Source organism: Myotis myotis, unplaced genomic scaffold (assembly GCF_014108235.1).
Source record: "Myotis myotis isolate mMyoMyo1 unplaced genomic scaffold, mMyoMyo1.p scaffold_m19_p_18, whole genome shotgun sequence".
Lineage (NCBI taxonomy): Eukaryota > Metazoa > Chordata > Mammalia > Chiroptera > Vespertilionidae > Myotis > Myotis myotis.
In genome coordinates this window covers 5,864,442-5,885,754 of record NW_023416322.1, presented here as the reverse complement: position 1 = coordinate 5,885,754, position 21,313 = coordinate 5,864,442, and the positions used below count along the sequence as shown (strand labels likewise).

General features: G+C 42.9%; 1 pseudogene; it reads right to left on the bottom strand.

Annotated features, from left to right (window-relative positions):
• Positions 1–17,326: 17,326 nt before the first annotated feature.
• LOC118673232 lies at positions 17,327–18,215 on the bottom strand (annotated as a pseudogene).
• Positions 18,216–21,313: the final 3,098 nt, after the last annotated feature.

Genomic DNA, 21,313 nt, shown 5'->3' with positions numbered 1-21,313 from the left:
TTCAGAAATTCCACAGAAGGTTAGTAAATTTTTAGGAATCAAGTGGAGAGTCCACACGGCATGGAAATCTGAGGCTTCTGGGAAGGTAAAGAGGGTGAATTACACCTTGAAAAAAATATAGCCAAACTGTCTCAAGAAACTCATCTTGATTGGGATCAAGTTTTACCTGTAGCCCCGCTCAGGATAAGGGTGGCTTCTTGAAGTGGGATTCAATTGAGTCCTTATGGGCGATCATTTCAGGCTATGATTGGAGTGGGAGGCACATATGTAGATTAAGAAGTGAAGGTAAAGAACTATGTACCACATTTAAGTAAGAACTTAGCTGTAGTTAATGACCTTGCTTGTATTAGAGGCCTCTCCCCCACAGGTTCGCTACATTCCTTTGAGCCTGGAGGTGACGAACGTGCTACTCAAGACTTGGAAGACAGAATCCAGAAAGCCAACTAAAGGAAAAGTAGACTGGAGCTTGGGACGTACCCCTCCCCACCCCCACTGCTGTGAAATGGGCGGGAATAAAAGCCTGGATTCATCACGCCAGAGTAAAGAGAGCCCTGGGAGAACAATGGACACTGATCCTCAAGAAGACCTGAGAGTCAGCTTTCAAAAATCATGACATATTCTTTCTATTACTTTAACCCCACGTTATGGAGAACTTATTCCTTTCAAACAAGATGAAAATATTTGGGTATATTTAGCAAAAAAATGTTCTAAACATCTCTGACTTCTGTCTTCAGGGGGACCCTGTGTTGAACAAATGTTCACATCACGTCCTGTAGGAGTTTGTACCCCCCTGGAAAGCCTTCAGAATTATTCTATTTCCGCATCTCAATAAGACCATATCTGCTCTGATACTTATAATTGGAGACCTGTGGTAGCTCTAAAGGACAGGGAAATGTTTTCCTTAAAAGTCACTAAGGTAGTCCTGGCTGAAAATGTGCACTGTTGTCAACTGTACTAAAAATGGTTCCATTCTCTCAGCAGACATGGGGATGTATTGCAATGTGCCGAGCCAGCTCAGCCAAGGGTTCGCAAGCCTGAGAGAGGGTGGTGAAGGATGGAGAAATGACAGACAAAGAGAATAAGCTGGCTCTAGGTGGATCTTCCTGTGCCTGGCTGAGGCCACAGAGAGAGATCCAGAGGCAAGCTGAGCCTTTATTTTATAGTCAGAGGTAAACAAGGTAGTGGTCACCATAGTTACAATGTTCTTGTGAGTTTCACTTGTGTTGACAGCACTTGCTGCACCCTCAGCCCATTAGCTGCCCAGGTAAGATCCAGGGGGCCTCATAAGGTCAAGCCTAATTATGCTAAGAGGACTGTGCCTTCTAAGCTGGGACTTGTTTGTGGCTTTGCCAACAGGTCAGTCTGAGGCTTAACCCTATAGCCAGCCGCACCCTACATTGCAACACCACCACTAGTGTGTCTCATGTCACATTGCCTGCAGGGTGGTTTCTGTCCGTGGAAGGACTGTGTTTTCCTATGTTCCAGCAAACAGTGTGGGGGCCCCCCGCTCTCTAGGACGATGGCCGGTGGTTATGCCTCAGGAGCTCCACTCCAGCTGGGCTCGATGGGAGCTCTCACTGCCCCTGATTGTGACATGATTTGCACCTTTGTAGCCCCACTGGATATATATCTCTGACTATATGTGCAATGCCAGTCATGGTAGCCTCTTTGGATACAAAAGTAAGTGGATTAGCTTGCACGATGGTAAAAGCTTTGAATGCCACCTCGCAAGCCATTAGTGCCATCAGTCAAGAGTGAGGACAAGTTAGGGAAGTGGCATTGGAAAATCACACAGCTATCAATGACCTCCTTTTAAGACATAATCACGGATGGGAAGAATGTAAAGGACTTTGCTGTTTAACCTGACTGATAACTCACAGCTCACAGAGCATGAAGTAAAGCAAGTAAAAGAAGTAGTGTCTAAGATAACACGGAGAGAGGTATTCTTTGGTATTGATTTGCCTAAACTATTTGTCATTTTCATCCTTCTCATCTCTTTCAGTGTCATAGCTTGTGGTTGCACACAGCATGCCCCCCGATGTGGATCTGTAATTAAGTGTATTCCTAAGCCCTCTATGAGGCTTTCAAATGTTAAGATACATGCTCAACAGCAAAACGATCACTTCACCATGATACTAATCTCATAGAAATAAGGTATTTAAGTACTAACAGTAGGGAGGGATGGAAAACTCAAGAAGTTAAACATTTTTAGCTTTAGTTATATAGTTAATAGTTGGTGACTAATGCATGTGGAAAGCTACTGTTCCTGAAACTGAAATGTATGACTGAACTTACCCTGACTGCAGGAGACTGGCAAGCAATTTGATCTTTGTGCCCCAGGAGGACTGAAGTGATCAAGATGGTATCTGAGCCCTCGTGCTCCCAGGATGCAGATAAAGAATCACCGCTCAGCAGATGAAGGTTTGCTAGGAAAATGGCCGCACTGCAGCTTTCATCTGATTAACTTTTTCCTAGATTCCAAACCCTTTATCTACACTTTTCTTGTCCCTATTAAAAAGGTTGGCTTGAGATCAGATGTAATGTGGGAAACAGTTTATTGTCTTCACTTTCTGATAAGCATAGACAGAGAACGCCCCCTGAAGGCTGGGTGCCTTTGAAGCCCTAGCAAAGGTCTGAGCTAGGCGCCACCTCTGTTTGTCCAGACAGTGGTAGCTGAAACTACTCCCCCATTTATTATTATGTAAATCCTTGCTGATGGGCTAGTCTGCCTGTTGCCAGGGGTCACCTGCCTAAGGGCTATGCTATGGGTGCATCCCAGATCAATAAAAGCTTGGTGAGGCCTGAGCACGGGTGGAAGTCCTTCCCCTTGAGTTGGACTTGCCCACCTGGTCCCCCAATATTTCCAAATTATCTCTTGTCTTTTCATATTCATTTGTGTGAGGCTCTGTTTCCAGTTCCTGAACCCTGATCCACGCGGGACGTGGGAAGGAAACACTCAACAATGTAAGACAATCTTCAGGGTAAGTAATCCGCCATCTTCTCAGATTCCTGGCCATCTGAATAAAGCGCCCATGAAGATTCAGTCCTTGCTCAGCTGCGGTGGCTCTGTGGTTGAGTATCTACCAATGAACCGGGAGGTCACAGTTTGAGTCCTGGTCAGGGCACATGGCTTCATCCCCAATGGGGGATGTGTAGGAGGCAGCCAATCAATGATTCTCTCTCATCATTGATGTTCCTATCTCTCTCTTCCTCTCCCTTCCTCTCTGAAATCAATAAAAATATATTGCTATTTTCTTTCTTCTACTCATTTTGTTGTTGTTTTTCTAGATCCTTTAGTGTAAAATTAGATTATTATTTGAGATTTTTCTTGCTTCTTAAAAAATCAGGCCTGTAATGATATGAATTCCCCTCTTAAGACTGCTTTTGCTGTGTCTCATAGATTTGGGGTTGTTGTATTCTCATTTTCATTTGCCTCAAGGTGACTTCTGATTTCTTCTTTGATCTCGTTGTTCACCCTTTCATTTTTTTAGTAACATGTTATTTAGCCTCCTGTGTTTGTGGGGGTTTTTAGCTTCATTTTTGTAATTGATTTCTAGTTTCATACCATTTTGGTCAGAGAAGATGCTTGATAATAATTTCAGTCTTCTTACTTTTACTGAAACTTGTTTTGTATCTTAACACTTGGTCTATCCTACAAAAGTTTCCATGTGCACTTAAAAAATTTGGCTGCTTTGGGCTGAAGTGCTCTGAAGATATCAATTAAGTCCATCTGCTCTAGTGTGTCATTTAAGGCCACCATTCCTTTGTTGTTTTTCTGTCTAGAATATCTATCCATTGATGTTGTGGACGAAAGGGGCCGCACGCTGACCTGACAAGCTCAGGGAAGGCCTGCGTGGCAGCCTAGCAGACTCAGAGACCTAAAATAACCACAAAGGATGGTCTGAAATTAAACTTTGACTAAAAGCAGTTATGGTGGGCAGTTATGTCCTAGGCCGGTATCTTCACTGACAAGATCAACTTTGATCCTTACTGAGCCCATTTGCCTTTTTGCCTCTAAGATAATATTCCTTTGAAGTGTCTGGGTAACTTGTAACTTCCCTTTTTCTGGAACCCCTGGGGCATAACCAAATGTTCTGGGTGCCAGGGCAGATACTACAAATTCCTTTATTATCATGTTGATTGATCCTCATTTTACTTTTTATCCTATCACAGAGGTCCCCCCCCCCTCCCCGCTTCGCTTAATCCCACCTCCTTAAATCTGTCACCAATGAATTTCATGTATAAATACGAATGTAACCCTGCCATTCTCCGGAGCACTATCTCAATTCATTGAGGTTCTGCTTCCTGGCATATGATGACAGTTTGGCTCAAATAAACTCACAAAAATTCTTAACAGGTTTCAATGGTTTTTTACGTTAACAATGTCAATGGGGAGTTAAAATCCCCTACTATGACTGTATTATTGTTGAACTCTCCCTTTATGTTCATAGAGATTTGCTTTACATATTTAGGTGCTCCTATGTTGGGTGCATAAATGTTTACATAAAAGTTTATCATCTTGTGAGATTGATCCTTTTATCATTATGCAGTGTTCTTCTTTAGCTCTTATTACAGCCTTTGTTTTAAAGACTACCAGTATTTTGTCTGATATAAGTATTGCTATCTCAGCCCTTTCCCCCCCCCTTTTCCATTTGCATAATATATCTTTTTCCGGCCCTTTACTTTTAGTCTGTGTGTATTTTTTGTTCTGAGGTGGGTCTCTTGTAGGCAGCATATATATATGGGTCTTGTTTTGTTATCCATTTAGCTACCTTATGTCTTTGATTAGAGCATTTTAACCATTTACATTTAACATGATTTTTTATAAATATGTATTTATTGCTCTTTTACTCTTTCTAACTACGTTCCTCTGTCTCTTTTCTCTTCCTCTTTTTAAGGAAGACCTTTAACATTTTCTGTAATACTAGTTTAGTAGTAACTAAACTCTTTATTTCACCTTCAATTTTGAATCTAGCCTTGCTGGGTAGAGTACTCGTTGTAGGTCCTTGTTTTTTATCACTTTATTTCATGCCAATCCCTTCTGGCCGGAAATGATTCTGTTGAGAAATCAGCTGACAGAAAGAAAAAAGAGAAGAAAAAAAATCTTTGGATCTGCTATTTGTGGAGCTCGCTGCATTTGGCTCTGATGTTGTTGAATCTGACCCTTCTGTGTGTTGGTCCCAGGCCTCTACTGAGGTTCTCTAATGCAGGCCAAGGTGAGCCATCGTCCCTGCCTGGCCCTGGGTAACCTGACTGAAGCACAACAGGGGCGGTGGGGTTTCTGTAGCCCAGAGGCTGGGTTTGCCTCAGGTATTGCACCTTGAATATCCCTGCTCTGAGCTGCTCTCCCTTCCCCTATGGACCTGGGCTCTGCAGGGATACCCAGGTCCTGGTCAGGATGGTTTAAACAGACTTGCTTTGGGGGTGGTGCCCTTAGCTTATAGGAGTGGGAGCGGTCACTTCCTCTCCTTCCAATGCCTCAGCTCTGTCTGGCTAGCGGGCACTCCTTCCCTGCCACTCCAGCAGGAGGGGATAAAAAAATCAGCTTGCTTGGAACTCCCATCTTTCGTTGCAACTTGCTTCCACTGGGCAGAGCTTTCAACCAGGCCAAATGTCTCATTTCCCAACGCTGCCAGACTCAGCTGCACAGCACAGCACGGATTTCCAGCCCTGAGCGTTCCCCCTGGCCTCACATGGGCAGGCGAAGGGGCACCTCCCCTATGCTTAGGTGGGCAGTACTGGTCCTCTTTCCCAGGCACACTGTCCAGCCCCTGTCCTACTCTCAACCAAAAGTTATTCCAGGGAAAAAGGTCCCTCAGAGTCACAGCTGGTTGTGCTGACCAGACTCCTCTGCTGCCTCAGGCTCTATGCGTGGCCCCTCCTGCCGACATAGATTGGGACAAACTTCCCAGGCGGGGCGCTGGCAGGAGGCTTGCACTGCTCCCTGTGGTGTGTCTCAGCCCTGGGATCCCACCATGCGCTCCTGCCACAGCCTCCGCAGCCAGCGCCACCCCAACCTCCTCTCTGTATTCCCCAGTGTTTGCACCTGCCACGTGTTCTTCATCGGATGGTCACAGGTCCTCTCTTTTTTATTTTTTTAAAATTTAAATATGTTTTTATTTATTTCAGAGAAGAAAGGAGAGGGGGAGAGAAAGACAGAAACATCAACCATTGATCGGCTGCCTCCCGCACGCCCCCACTGGGTATTGAGCCTACAACCCGGGCATGTGCCCTGACCTGGAATCGAACCAGTGACCTTCTAGTTCATAGGTCGATGCTCAACCACTGAGACAAGTCGGCCAGGCAGATCCTCTCTTTTTAATTCAGGGAGTCTATCTTCTATCTTCTACCACTGATGACACTATAAATTTCCCACATCAAAGACTTTAAAAAAAAATTATTGAACGAAATTTGGTTAACATTTCTGATTTTATTCCCTCACAATTGATACATCCTGGCTTTATATCTAAATGACTAATAAGATCCAACAAAGGAGCATGTCTTACACATTAGAGTCTCCAAATACAACAATTTTAGGTACAAATCTAACAGCAAAAATTACACCTTTTACTTTTTGATTTCTGTGTGTGTGTGTGTGTGTGTGTGTGTATACAGCATGGATAACATGGTCTCTCACACATGATTTTTATGATACATAAATTATAACATGTAAGTGATGGTATAGTGCTATAAAGGTATGAAGTATTATGTAGTATTTAAGGTACTTTACAGAAAGGCCTACTTATATTATGCATTTTATTTTCGATTACTGTTTGAAGTCAGGTGTAGCTCTTAGAGATGGCCGCATGGTGGCAGTAACTACACAGCTTCTTCTAGTAATTAACAGCCAGTGTTTTTCTTATCTTGGACAAGAGACATGAAATCTAAAAATGTTGACAAATACAGGCCAAAGATGTTTAGGTAGGAAACCATTTTTTGTTTTGTTTTCTCTCAATTTCATCTGTTACTCTTTGTTGAATGTTCATTCTGACAATCACTATATATCTACACACAAAGTGCTATGCACTGTTCTATTTCCAGGTCTACCTAATGGTACGTAGAGGATGTCTGGAAAAATATTGAAAGACAAACAGAGTGAATAATAAGTAAATGGTATAGGTTTTTATAAGAATATAGAGAAAAATATGAGGGTACTTAACACCTAGGAAAAGGAAGCTGAGAGATAATATGATCAATATCTATAAAAGTCCTGTAAGATTTAAATAGAAGGTTGAAAATGATGAATGAAATAATAAATAAAAATGTACACCTTATTTTTAAGGAGAATGAGAGATACGTGGTAGGCAGATATACTCATCCATAAATATTTCCATAAAACCACAATGTGTGACATAAAAAATGGTGATGTGATATGGCAGAGTAATATAGTAATTCCATATCTTGAGTCTGCTTTTTTTTCTATTATATTGGCAACATAGAAGGGAGGTTTTGTCTGCATTCCTCTCTGAAACACTTGCTTCATGGAACTACCTTACCACCGGAAGGTACGTTTTACTTCTTCCTAGAGCAGAGGGCCCTCTATAATATCCCTGACAGAGCCAACCATTTTCTGCTCTTTGAAAGGTACCTCATAAGATAGCTCATCCTACTCAAAAACAGCTTTAGTCACTAAATCATTCTTATTTCTAGTAAATTCAAAGTGATTGCATTGCCTTCTCGCCTCAGGTCAGAACTGCTTATATTCTATCAGAAACAATACCCAATAATTTTTTTACCCCTCATCTTCCTGAGAGGACTTTAAATAATTGAGCATGGCCACCTTGCTACATGGTCTTTTAAAAGTCAAGAATATAAATTGGCTTTTCATTATTAAATATGACTTGACCATTGACATGGGTAACCAAAGCCAGATTACACGGTTGCATTCAGGTGGCAATGGGAGGCACCAGTATGTTATCCACTCTTTTATTTATTTATCTTTTCAGTAATTACCAATTGAAAATTTATAATAGGCAACAGGAACTATTTTAAATTCTGGTGATAAAACAGAGAGTTAAAAACAAATTGCCCAGCCAGTGTGGCTCAGTGATTGAGTGTCGACCCATGAACCAGGAGGTCACCATTCGATTCCTGGTCAGGACACTTCCCCGGGTTGTGAGTTCAGTCCCCAATAGGGGGCATGCAGGAGGCAGCTGACCAATGATTCTTTCTCATCATTGATGCTTCTATCCCCCTCTCCCTCGCCCTTTCCCTCTGAAATCAATAAAAATATATTAAAAAAAAGAAAAGTGTGTGTGTTTTTAAAAATCAGTCTTTTCCCTTCCTTTTTCCAGCTTGACTTTAAAGCTCATAGAGTTGTCAAAAACTAGTAAATAGATCTAAAACAAAGGGTTTTTAATAAGGCTTTTAAACAAAGCTTCAGCTCCACATCTGTTGACTGACCAAGGGTTGACCAACACCCACAGTTTATCCCCGTCCCTTTTCCCCATGGAGCTGCCACTCTCCCTCTCTTTGTCCTCAGTTTCCTCTTCTACAAAAACGCTACCAGCCAGGTCCAGGGCAAGTCACAGCCCCAAAGGGGAGCTCTGGGAGGGCAGGGGTGAGTGGAGATGGATTCAGCCACCAGGCACCTTGCCTAGCATGGGAGGGAGGCGCCCAATAAATGCTCCTCAGAGGTAGGACTAGCTCTAAATAAATGACAGCTGTTTTCCACGCTCTTGATGCTGGCCAGGCAAGAGGTATATGGGAGCTTTGTAATTTCTGCTCAGTTTTGCTGTGAAACTAAAACTGTTCTTTAAAAAGAGTCTTTTTTTTTTTTTTAAAAATGTATTAAGGTATTTAAAGGCAACTGAAGATTTCTTTGCAATAGGATACACAGAAGGATCAGAGCCCGGATGCAACTCGGTAAGATGAAAAGTGACTGGGGAAATTGAGCAAGTACTTGCAAAAAAGTGAAACTAGATCACCAACTTACACCACACACAAGAATACACTCAAAATGGATAACAGACTTAAATGTAAATCACAAAACCAAAAAATCCTAGAAGAAAACATAGCAGTAAAATCTCAGACATGTCTCATAGCAATATTTCTGCTGCTATATCTCCTTGTCAAGGGAAATAAAGAGAAAGTATAGAAATGGGACTACATCAAACTAAAAGATTTTGCACAACCAATGGAAAAGGGAACCCACTGAATAGGAGAACATATTTGCCAATGAAATATCTGATAGGGATTAATTTCCAAAATATATAAAGAACTTGTACAACTCAACACCAGGAAGACAACCCAATTAATAAATGGGCAATATACCTGAATAGACACTTCTCCAAAGAGGATATACAGATGGTCAATAAATATATGAAAAAATGCTCAATGTCACTAATCATCAGAGAGACAAATTAAAACCACAATGAGCTATCCCCTCACACCTACCGGAATGGCTATCATCAATAAATCAAAAAAAACAACAAGTGCTGGCAAGGATGTGGAGAAAAGGGAACCCTAGTTCACTGTTAGTGGGAATGCAGACTGGTGCAGCCATGGTGGAAAACACTATGGATTTTACTCAAAAAAATAAAAAAATGGAACTGCCTGAGCCCAGCCGGTGTGGCTCAGTGGTTGAGCTTCAAGCCAGGAACCAAGAGGCCACAGGTTCAATTCTCGGTCAGGGCACATGCCAGGGTTGCAGGCTCGATCCCCTGTTGGGGGTGTGCAGGAAGCAGTTGATTGATGGTGTTTCTCTCTCATCGATGTTTCTATCTCTCTATCCCTCTCCCTTCCTCTATCTCTAAAAAATCAATGAAATATATATATACATATATATATTTTAAAAATAGTAAAAATGGAACTGCCTGTTACCCAGCTATCCCACTTCTGGGAATATATCTGAGGAGTCCCCGAACACCATTCAGAAAGAATATATGCAGCCCTCCTTTCATAGCGGCATTATTTACAATAGCTAAGCTCTGGAAACAGCCCAAGCGCCCATTAGTAGATGAGTGGATAAAAAAGCCGTGGTACATTTACACCATGGAATGAATACTATGCATAAAAAAAGAAGGAACGCTTACCTTTCGCAACAGCATGGATAGACCTGGAGATTATTATACCGAGTGAAATAAGCCAGTCATAGAAAGACAAATGCCATATCATCTCACTGATATGTGGAATCATTTGAACAAAATAAACCAATGAACAAAATAGAAACAGAGGCATGGATACAGCTGTGGGGGGGTGGGGTGGGTGACTGGATGAAAGAAGGTGAAGGGATTAACCAAAAAACATATACAGTGGGGCCTTGACTTACGAGTGTCCCGACTAAAGAGTTTTTTTTTTTTTTTAAATATATTTTTATTGATTAAGATATTACATATGTGTCCTTGTCCCCACATTACCCTCTACCCCCCACGCCCCCCACCCCCGCTCATGCCCTCACCCCCCCGTTGTCCATGTCCATTGGTTAGGCCTATATGCTTGCATATAAGTCCTTTGGTTGATCTTTCCCCCTTACCCCCACCCTCCCCTACCTTCCCTCCAAGTCCCGACAGTCCAATCAATGCCTCTCCGTCTCTGGATCAGTCCTTGTTCATCAGCTTATGTTGTTCATTATATTCCACAAATGAGTGAGATCCTGTGGTATTTATCCGCTCTCAAGTTCCATCCATACTGTGGCAAATGGTAAGAGTTCCTTTTTCTTCTTCCTCTTCTTAAAGAATACCTTTCAGCATTTCATATAATGCTGGTTTGGTGGTGATGAACTCCTTTAGCTTTTTCTTATCCGTGAAGCTCTTTATCTGACCTTCTATTCTGAATGATAGCTTTGCTGGATAAAGTAATCTTGGTTGCAGGTTCTTGCTATTCATCACTTTGAATATTTCTTGCCAGTCTCTTCTGGCCTGCATGGTTTCTGTTGAGAAATCAGCTGACAGTCGTATGGGTACTCCCTTGTAGGTAACTGACTGTCTTTCTCTTGCTGCTTTTAAGATTCTCTCTTTATCTTTTGCTCTTGGCATTTTAATTATGATGTGTCTTGGTGTGGTCCTCCTTGGATTCCTTTTGTTTGGGGTTCTCTGCGCTTCCTGGACTTGTAAGTTCATTTCTTTCACCAGGTAGGGGAAGTTTTCTGTCATTATTTCTTCAAAAAGGTTTTCAATATCTTGCCCTCTCTCTCCTTCTGGTACCCCTATAATTCTGATGTTGGTACGCTTGAAGTTGTCCCAGAGGTTCCTTACACTATCTTCATATTTTTGGAATCTCTTTTCTTTTTTCTTTTTCGGTTGGGTATTTTTTGTTTCTTTGTATTTCAAATCTTTGACTTGATTCTTGGGATCCTCTTTTCTGCTGCTGGATCTCTGTAAATTATTCTTTATTTCAGTCAGTGTATGCTTAATTTCTAGTTGGTCCTTTTTCATGTCCTCCATGGTCTCCCTATACTTATTGAGGGATTCATTAAATTTATCGGCGGTTTCCATAAAATTCTTGAAAAACCTTATAACCGTGGCCTTAAACTCTATATCCAATCGTTTGCTTTCCTCCATTTCTGCCATTTGTGACCTGTTTCTTTGTCTCCGCATTTTGGTTGCTTCCCTGTGTTGGTAGAGTGGCTTTGTGTGCTAGGTGTCCTGTAGGGCCCAGTAGCTCAGCCTCCCCAGTTACCTGAGGTGGACACTCTTGGTGCACCCCCTCGTGGGCTTTGTGCACAGTCTTGTTGTAGCTATGCCTTGGTTGTTGTAGGATCACTGGGAGGAATTGACCTCCAGGGCAATTGGCAGCGAGAATCAGCTGCCCTGATGATGCTCAGCTGTGTAGCAATGCAAGCCGCTGTGGGGCTTGGGCCTTCTCTTGGAAGCTCTGAGTCTATCTGGCCTGGCTGCGGTTAGGTAATTACAGGTTGCAAATGGCCGGGGCATTCATATGCAAAAGCCTCTGCCGCAGCCTGGGTGGGGCGGGGTCTCAAGGAATCAAAGGGCAGAGAAAGCAGCTATGGCGGAGCCTCAGCCCTGCCCTAAGGAGTCGCGAGTCCCAGTGTCCCGGCAACGGCTGCAAGCACCTCTGAGGGAAAGCCGCTCTCAAGCTCGCCCGCTGCCAGACAGTCCAGTATTTCCCCGTATGAGCCCTGGGTCCCCAGAGACTTCCCGGAACCGGATTTCAGAGCCGTCGGGAGCTTGTGTCTCCCTCCGGATTCAAAAAGACAGCCGCGTCCTCAGGTGCCAGACCCTTTCCGCGCGCGAGCCCCCGTACCTCTGCACGCCACCTCCGCAGCTCCTCCCGCTCGCAGTGTGCTTTTCTCTCCTTCTAGTTGTAGAATTTACACTCAGCCAGCCCTCCTGTAGCTCTGGATGATGTCCACCTTGTGTTTTTGATGCATTTATCGATTGTTGTGGGAAGCAGAAATTTCCCGGTGTTTATCTATGCCGCCATCTTAGTTTCTCCGACTAAAGAGTTTTTTGAGATACCAGCTGTCTCTCTACCGATTTTTTTGCATTGAGTTGATAGAGTAATTTGAGTTAATGAGCTCCTTAATGAGCTTGGTCTCGAAACGAATTAAACTCGTAAGTCAAGGCCCCACTGTATACATAACACATAGATACTGACAACAGTATGGCAATAGCCAGAGGGAAAGAGTGGGACCAGGTGGAAGTGGACCAAGTGGGGGAAGGAAGTGGGGATAGAAAGAGACTTTTCGGGGCGATGGGTGCAGGATGCAGTGTGCAGGTGACGTTTTCTTGAGTTGTACTTGAAAACGGCATGGCTTTGCAAACCTGTTTACCAATAAATGTAGTTTAAGAAGACGTCTAAAAGGAAGACAGGGACTTCATGTTAATTGAACGTCTTCTGTGTACCAGGTTTGTGTTAGGGCCCTTTTTCCCTCTCCCCTCTGCTGTCTCCCAATTACTCATTAGGGCTGGTCTGTGCCAGTGGAGACCCCACATGTTTCTAGACTGAATCTCTGTCAGGTCATGACTAGGAAAGTATTCTGCTCGCCCCTTGTCTGTGTGATCGTGTGTGTCGGTGTGATCGTGGTTGCAGGGCTCCGGACGGTACGCGGTGACGCCACAGCACTGAGCCTGGCTGGGGTGAGAGCCCTTTGCGGAACTCCTCAGCAAACAGATGCTCATTGGTTCAGGGATCAGCTCCCCGGCTCAATTAGGTATTAGATTCTAACTATAATGCTGACGATATAATCGCAATCAACAGCGTTAGCTTTTAGTACTGTAGCACCTGCTATCCACAAACATAAATTATCTTTATTCTTCCAACAACCTTAAAAGTCGTTTTGAAGCGACTTTTTCAGTGTTGAAAATGAGGAAATAAGAGGGGTGGCTAAATTGCACTAAATTTTACAGCTGCTGATTCGTGAATTTGAAATTCAAGCCCAAACTTTTCTGATTGCATATTCTTCTATACAGCAGTGGGGGGCAAAAGTAGGTTTACAGTTAGTAAAATACAGTACTTGTATGGTAATAATAGAATAACTAAATAAGTAACTGTTTCATGTACTCACAATGGTAACCCTACTTTTGCCCCCCCCTGTATTATTACCAAGACTGAAATCTGAAATTGTGATACTGATTTGTTGGTAGCATCTGAGATTCATGAGACATAGTTCCATATACGTGTAGATTGGTGGGAGAAAAGCAGATATATGCAGACAGGCAGATGATCAGAACTGCTTTGTTTGTTTGTTTTTCTAAAAAGGAAATGAAAGTTTAGGAAATGTTCTGAAAGAGTAAATAAGGGTGGCAATACCTTTTTGTGCTTGACCTCAGACAGTACACCGCCCTTTTGGGGAGGGGTGCTTCTTGGGGTATATATTTACCCCACTTTCATATTCCCTCCTTTTCCCTTCACAATCACCATACTCAGAAACTTGTTTTTAAAGCAGAAGTGCAGATATTACTCTTGATTCTTGATGTTGTTAACCTGGGCATCAGAAGGAAAAACACATCGCTTTTCATAGTCTATAAATTACAATGCAAAGAAACCATGTAATTCATGAAGTTCAATTTTCACGTTTTGTATATTTAAAAATATGAGTCGGGGGAAGGTGTGTGACCCACTTTAAGTGGCAATTAATTAGTGGCAGAACACAGATGGAAACAGGCATCCTGGTTCCCAGTCTGCACCTCCACAGGCCTGTGAATGCAGAGACAGATGCTCCTGTGTGTGGTGCAGGGAAAGCTGGGACACGGGTGTCTCCTCATCAGGCCGGGGGCGGGGGGGTGGCAGGGGGAGGACTCCCTGAAGGACTGCGTTCTGGGGCTGCTTCCTTCCGGGTCTGCATTCACACGTTCTTAATTAGTATTAATTGAGGAGGGCCAGAGAGGAAACCGGGGTCCCTTCAAAGCGCCCTGCTCCACAGCGCAGGTAGCGGTAGGTCTCTGCAGAGAAAATGCTGGTAATTACAGAAGTTGAGGATGCGCTTCATTAAAGGAGCACAGACCGCCCCTGGGAACAGTTCCCTTGCCTCAACCTTGGCTTCCCCGCTCAATTTAAGCAGTTTGTTTGCCTTCTCATTAGCAGTTTGTTTGCTCTGTTCCCCTGAGTCGCTCAGAAGAAAAGTTTTGTGGATTTCCCAAGCTGGGTAGGCCTGGCTCTCCCGCCTCCCTGTGGAATGTCTAGGAACCCAGGCCCTTCAAACACGCTACGTGTGGCAGTAATAATGCACCAATGGGTGCAAGGCTCCTCTGCTTGATCAAAGAGAAGCTGAAGCAAAAACCTGAACTGGCTAAGCATGTAGATGTTAAATACAATTGCCTGAGATCTAACTGAGAAGAATGGACGTGGACATGTAAGACTGGTTTCACACACACTGCTGAAACATTGCCAGGATCGCATTGTGCTGTTGGACCTCTGAGCTGAGGTACCCAGGCCATCTGGATTCCTCCCCCATGTACAAGATGCCTACAGGCCCTGTATGTTGGTACATCTCTTCATTATTCACCAAGCACTCTCACACTTGAACAGCGCCTCCCCGGTGAGACAAGAACAGGACACACACAACTCTTCTCTATTCTTCAAATAGAGGACTGACGTTTGCCCAGAACAGAGCCCTTATTTATTAAGATCAGGTGAAATGACATTTAAAATTGACCAATCTTTAGTCCATTCAGATCAACCATTAATACTTTAATACCTATATTTTTACTGCCAAGAAATTAATGTCAACAGCAGTGATACTATTGGAGCACCCACTGAAACGGGTGTGGAAACATAAATAGATGAGAAAACTGAGGCACAGGCTAGTCTAGGATCACAGCAGAAATGATGGCTCCCGTGTTCATGCCTCGGTGAGGGGGAGAGGAGGAGGAGGACATTTTAGGTGAAGAACTCACAATAGGTAGAGAGATGAAGTCATGAATTAGTAACAGTCCCAAATGGATGGAGAGGAGGGCTTGCCAGGGGGAGTAAATGGGAGACACAATGGAAGATAATAGAATCATGCCGAAACCGGTTTGGCTCAGTGGATAGAGCATCGGCTTGCGGACTGAAAGGTCCCAGGTTCGATTCCGGTCAAGGGCATGTACCTGGGTTGCGGGCACATCCCCAGTAGGAGATGTGCAGGAGGCAGCTGATCGATGTTTCTAACTATCTAGCCCTCTCCCTTCCTCTCTGTAAAAAAATCAATAAAATATATTTTAACAAAAAGATAATATAATCAGAGAATGTTAGAGCGCATCATTACCCTGATGTTACCTTCGCCGGCCTGTGGCACCTGGATCTACTAAGAGACTCATTTTCGATCAATCAAGTACTCAGTTTCTCTGTTAGCAAAACCAGAAGATTCATTGGAATCTGAGGGGTCTCAGACAGACTCTGCTCTGATTTTGCCATTGTCTCTGCCACTTACCATCAGTAGGAGTTTGTCACTGTTAGGCCATTATCCAGCCTGAGGTTCCTGGATCTCAGTCCATATGTCTGAAGCCCTATATGACCAGCTTTTTCCATGAGGGCACTGACTCATATTAGCTGTTTAGAATGCACCCTTGTCTATGTCTGCCACAGGTAGGCAGGTAACCTGGAACGAGGAATGTTCTTTCCTTCTTCATGTTAGCTCAGCAGTTACTGCATAACACTAGCAAGAAGCAGACCAAAGTTTCTTGAAGTATCAAAGACTACCCTCAGGAAATATCTGATCCCACATTTTCAAACAAACAGCATTAAAACTGTAACGTAGAGAGAAGATCACTACAAAGTAGAAAACAAACTGGTATAGAAGTGGAAACTGGGATGTGAAGCACTGGCCATTCCCTATGCCCCCTTTACTCCTTTGGCTTTTAAACTACTTCCTCTGCTGAGATGACTTAGTTTAGGATTCTGACTACCCAGATGAGTGAATTGGGGAACAAGGGGGTCACATGACCTGCCAAGGATGCACAGCTCATGGGTGACTAAGAACTGGAATAGGTCAGAGACACTGTTTGGGTCATGAAAACTCCTCATAAAATTATTTGTAATCATGTTTTTGTATAAATGAAAAAAGAAAGATTACTGGATTTAGAGCATGGATTCACCCCCAGACCCAATCTAGTGGTTTGGTGACCTTGGTAAGTCTTCCTCAGCCTCATTTTCTCTCTGTCTGACAAATGAGAGGCTGGGGTGGCTGACTGCTCACATTCCTTCTTGCTTAGGGAGTTTTGATTCCATGCTTGCACAACTTCTGAAAGAAAGCAAGATCTGGACTAGATAGACCCAGATGGTAAAATTTGAATATCCAGAACTGAGAGGAAAAGGAGTTGGTCCAAGTCCCAGTGTTGCCACGTGTGTGTGTGTGTGTGTGTGTGTGTGTGAAATGTAGGTTGATTTTTATTGCTCATTGCGTATATATAAAGCATGGTTGATTTTGCATAATTTATTCCTTTGACTGCATACTGAAAATCAAATCAACTTCAAAGTCCCTTTAAAACCTAAAGATATTTTTTGAAGCCTGACATACGTGCATTAAAATGAAAAGAGAACCCACAGCTTTGAGTGATATAAAGGAAACACTTCATAGAACTTTGGGGCATTTTAGTATCGACCAATACCAGTTTTATGGGGAGTTAGATATCCATATTGATCATGAATTAATTACATACAGCAGTTCAATATTTTATTGTAAGTTGACAGGTACAAGAAAGAAAACTAAAAGTCACATGGTTCGATGCAAATCAACCTAGTGGAATAAAGAAAGTCTTTTGATATTTCTTTGACTTTTGTGTCTAACATCTACACATCATTCATCTGAATGTTTTCAGTGGTACATTTTTCTTTCTGAGTTCCTTTTGAAAGTGTGTCCTTCTGTTTCTAGCCGCCATCTCAGTTTTCCAGGATGTCAAGTTGCTCTAAGTGTGAAGGCTTGAGGTCAGTACTTTAAAGTTTCCTACAAGGCAGGTGCTCCATGGAAGACGTGAGTGGTTTTGAGACAGATGTGACCGTTTTCGTGGCACGTGGTACCTGTGCCATCCACAGACGGGTAAAGCTTCCCATCTGGACACACACAGATTCCATAGAGTCTTTGTGAGTTGCCAGCAGGACCCTGAGTCACCTCGGGGTGAACCAACTGGGGTAAGCACACAGACTCAGCATCAAGCACAAGGATTCCATCACTACCATAAAAAAGTATGTCCATTTGAGAAAAGGTCTTGATTTTCCCAGCATGAGCTTACAGATGAACACCCTTTCCAATCTCAGCTCCGGAAGTGGGTCTGCCCTTACAAGGGGTGGCTCCACTGAATGTCCAAAAAGAGCCCCTTCAGGCCTAGTTACTTGAAGTCTGTCTGTACCAACACAACTTCGCTGTCATCAAGAGTGGACAGAGGCTTGCCTTCCTTGGAACTGGTCGGAAAGTGCTGACTCTGGACTTCTACCTTTTGGGGACCCACTTTTAATCTGCCTGTGACCTCTCATTGAGAGTTGTGAGTATTTAGGGTCAAACTCTGAGTAGACTGTTAGAAGCAGGGATGAGTCCACTCCGGAGTGTATTCCTTTGGCATACAATAATAGGAATAAAAATTCTGACTCCTCTTCCAGTCAAAGCCCATCTTTTGTAACAAGCAAGTGACACATTCCCGTTGGGGAAAATCACATCTCTTTAAGAACCCACATCATAGGAGCAAAATTCTCAAGGAGAACGAGGAGCAGAAGAAGAACAAATAGGCAGAGGCAATGCTTTCTCCAGCCATAAATGACAATTTTGTAGATTACTGGTCCTCTGGCCTCTCTCTCTCTGTGGTGCCTTCCGTGGTTGTAGTGCAGAGTTCACATACCATCTGCTACATCTTGGGGTCTGGGCCACAAACAGCCACAGCATTTCCCTCCATTCCAGATGGATGGCCACTGTCTTCTCTCCAGAAAACGTGGGCCTTGCCCTCTCCTTCCTCAGCGACCACAGCAACACCTTCGCTCCTGGAATGGGGAGCCCCAAGCCACAGGCCACATCTCCACCAGGACTCCAGCTGCCATTTTTTGGTTCTACAATTCCGAGAAGAAAACAAAATCTCTCCCTGAGCATTCATTTTCATATATAATTATTTCCATCAAGCAGCCCTACAATAAAGGAAACAAAACATGAAAAGTGCCTAATTCTTTAAGTGTTCCTGACTCTTAAGAGGTGCTCCATACATATTAAGAAGCCTTATTATTCCAGAGTCAGGGCGGGGTATTGGTTGGGGAAGGGAGTTTGAAGCCTTTCTTCTTGCTTGAATTCAATCATTATCTCTACCACTTTCCTTTTGCATGACCTTGGACAAGGTACTTAACCCCCCTGTTCTTCAGTTTCCTCCTCTATAAAATAGGGACAACAAAAGAACAGGATTCAAATAATGTTTTTTGAGCATCACATTAGTTTATACATGTAAAGCATAGAGAATAATAAATACTAGTCGTTCTTATATCAAATTTGCTACATAAATTTCTTCAGTGGGAATGCCATTCTTCGAATATGCCTAGTCTTACATATTCCTTGCATTTTGTCACATGTGGGTCAATAGAACTGGTAACACTCCAAACCAAGCATCTTCTTTCAGCCTAGGTGTCCACGGTCACCCTGGAACATCCTGTGTATTTTCCCACACCCTGGCGACATTTATACCATCCCTAATGCATCACTTTTGGGCACCTAGACTTTTCTTACTCTTTTTGTTCTCGTGTATTGTGATTATTTTCAAGGAAGCATATATCTCACCATTTATTTCTAGTATGGAGCCTGGCATATTCATCATTTATGAATAAATGAACAAATGAATGAATGAATGAATGGATTCTTAAGAATCAAATGAGTGTCAGACAGATTAAGTACCCTTGTTATAACCCTACCAGAAGTCGTTCCCTTTTGCAGATCAGTTCAGCACTCCAGACTTATCTTCCGTTTTACTTCAAACTCTTTTATTCCCTAGTCCTTCTGAGGTCTTTCCCCCTCAGTTCTTCTTTAGAACAGAGCTTCCTCCAAAATGTAGATTTCAGGTGAGCTGAGTTACTGATCTCCCTGAACTTCACCCTTTGATAAGATAAAGCCCAAGGAATTTCAGCTCCTGGAGAGTTAACATTTGTCAACAAGCAGCCCTTCTGTTTAATTCAGGATGTTATACAAATATTATCACAGTTTTTCTTTTTCTATGATGTAAAAAGAAGTTAAGAGTATCATGTCAATGTGACACATCGAGGTGAATGCCAAATCTTTGCCTCATTTTCCCCCCCATGTTGACATCAGTTTAATAATTCTAGAAGGAGAGAAATAAGTATATACATTGTATTTATATTATATATATTCTATATAAATACTTATTTCAATATATCTAATATATATTAAGTATAATAATTTATAGTTATACTAGAGGCCTGATGCATGAAATTCGTCCAAGAGTAGTCCTTCCTTCTCCTGGCTGCTGGCACCAGTCCCATCTGGCACCCCAGACCTGGGCTTCCCTTCAGCCGCCCGTAGACACCCGGGACTTGGGCTTCCCTCACAGCCCTGGCTTTGTCCAGAAGGTCATCCAGAAGGACGCCCAATCTAATTAGCATATTATGCTTTTATCATTATAGATAAATACTGTATATAAGTATCCTATATAATAAAAGGGTAATATGCAAATAGACCAAACGGCAGAACAACTTAACAACCAATCAAAGCATAATATGCTAATGATATGCTAAGAATGCTATGATGTGCACTGACTACCAGGGGGTAGATGCTCTGACCAATAGGTTAGCTTGCTGCTGGGGCCTGGCTGATCAGGACTGAGCCAGATGGGCCGGACATGCCCTGGGGCCCTCCCTTGGTCCCTCTCTGGCCCAATCGTGCACAGGTGGGGTCCCTCAGCCTGGCCTGTGCCCTCTCACAATCCTGCAGGCCACTCCCCTTGGGAAGGCACCAGACGCAGGGCTCATGGCTAGCGTGACTCTCTCCTGATCAGGACTGATTGGGCATGAGCCCGTGGCAGGCACAGTAGAGCCAGGATGAGTGGGAGCAGCAGGTAGGAGCTGCAGGCAGTGTTGGACTGTGGGGTTTTGGCCTGATCCCTGCAGGCCACCCACAGGGACCCCACCTGTGCAGAAATTCATGCACCAGGCCTCTAGTATTGTTATAAATGTTTGTAACAGAATCACTGTGATTTCCCCTTTCCTCATATTATATAAGCTACTTTTAATAACACCTTTAACATTGAATCACATTTTTCTTGGCAAACAGTATTACATATAGTATGTCCATAATACAGAATATTAAGATGAAATTTATATATATATGTATATATATATATGCTTATTTCTCTTCTTTTAGAGTAATATATATATATATGTATATATATATGCATAAATATTCAAAGAGTAATATGTACATACTTATTCAGACCACAAACATCCAAAGCAGGATGAAAGCTAACATTCTATCACCTATGATGTTTAGTTTATCATCTAAGTAAAGATGAAGTCTTTTTAAGAAAGATGCACAGCACTATTAATAATTTTCCTGGGATGACAGACATTAATCAGAACTCACTTGGGCAAACCAGGATATGTGATTACACTCTGTCACTATACTGACATGTATTTTAAAAATAAACAATGTTTTAGTTGATGGTATATATATATTATTTTAAATCTCACAATAATTTATAAATGGTGAAAGGGTTAACTGGAGAACACAAGGCTTGAGCCTTACAAAATCTAACAAATGTCAAGGGGAAAGCTCGTTCTGTTAGCTGAAGTCTTGCACAAACATGCTCCCCTTGAGTAGTTATTTTACAGAAATTCCTGAAGACCATCACCCCTGCACAGCCCCCTGAGAAAGGACGTCTGGCGCCAGCAGGACAAAGGACAAGGTCATAAAACTATGGTGGGGGCATGGTCCTGATACCTGGGCCAAGCCGAA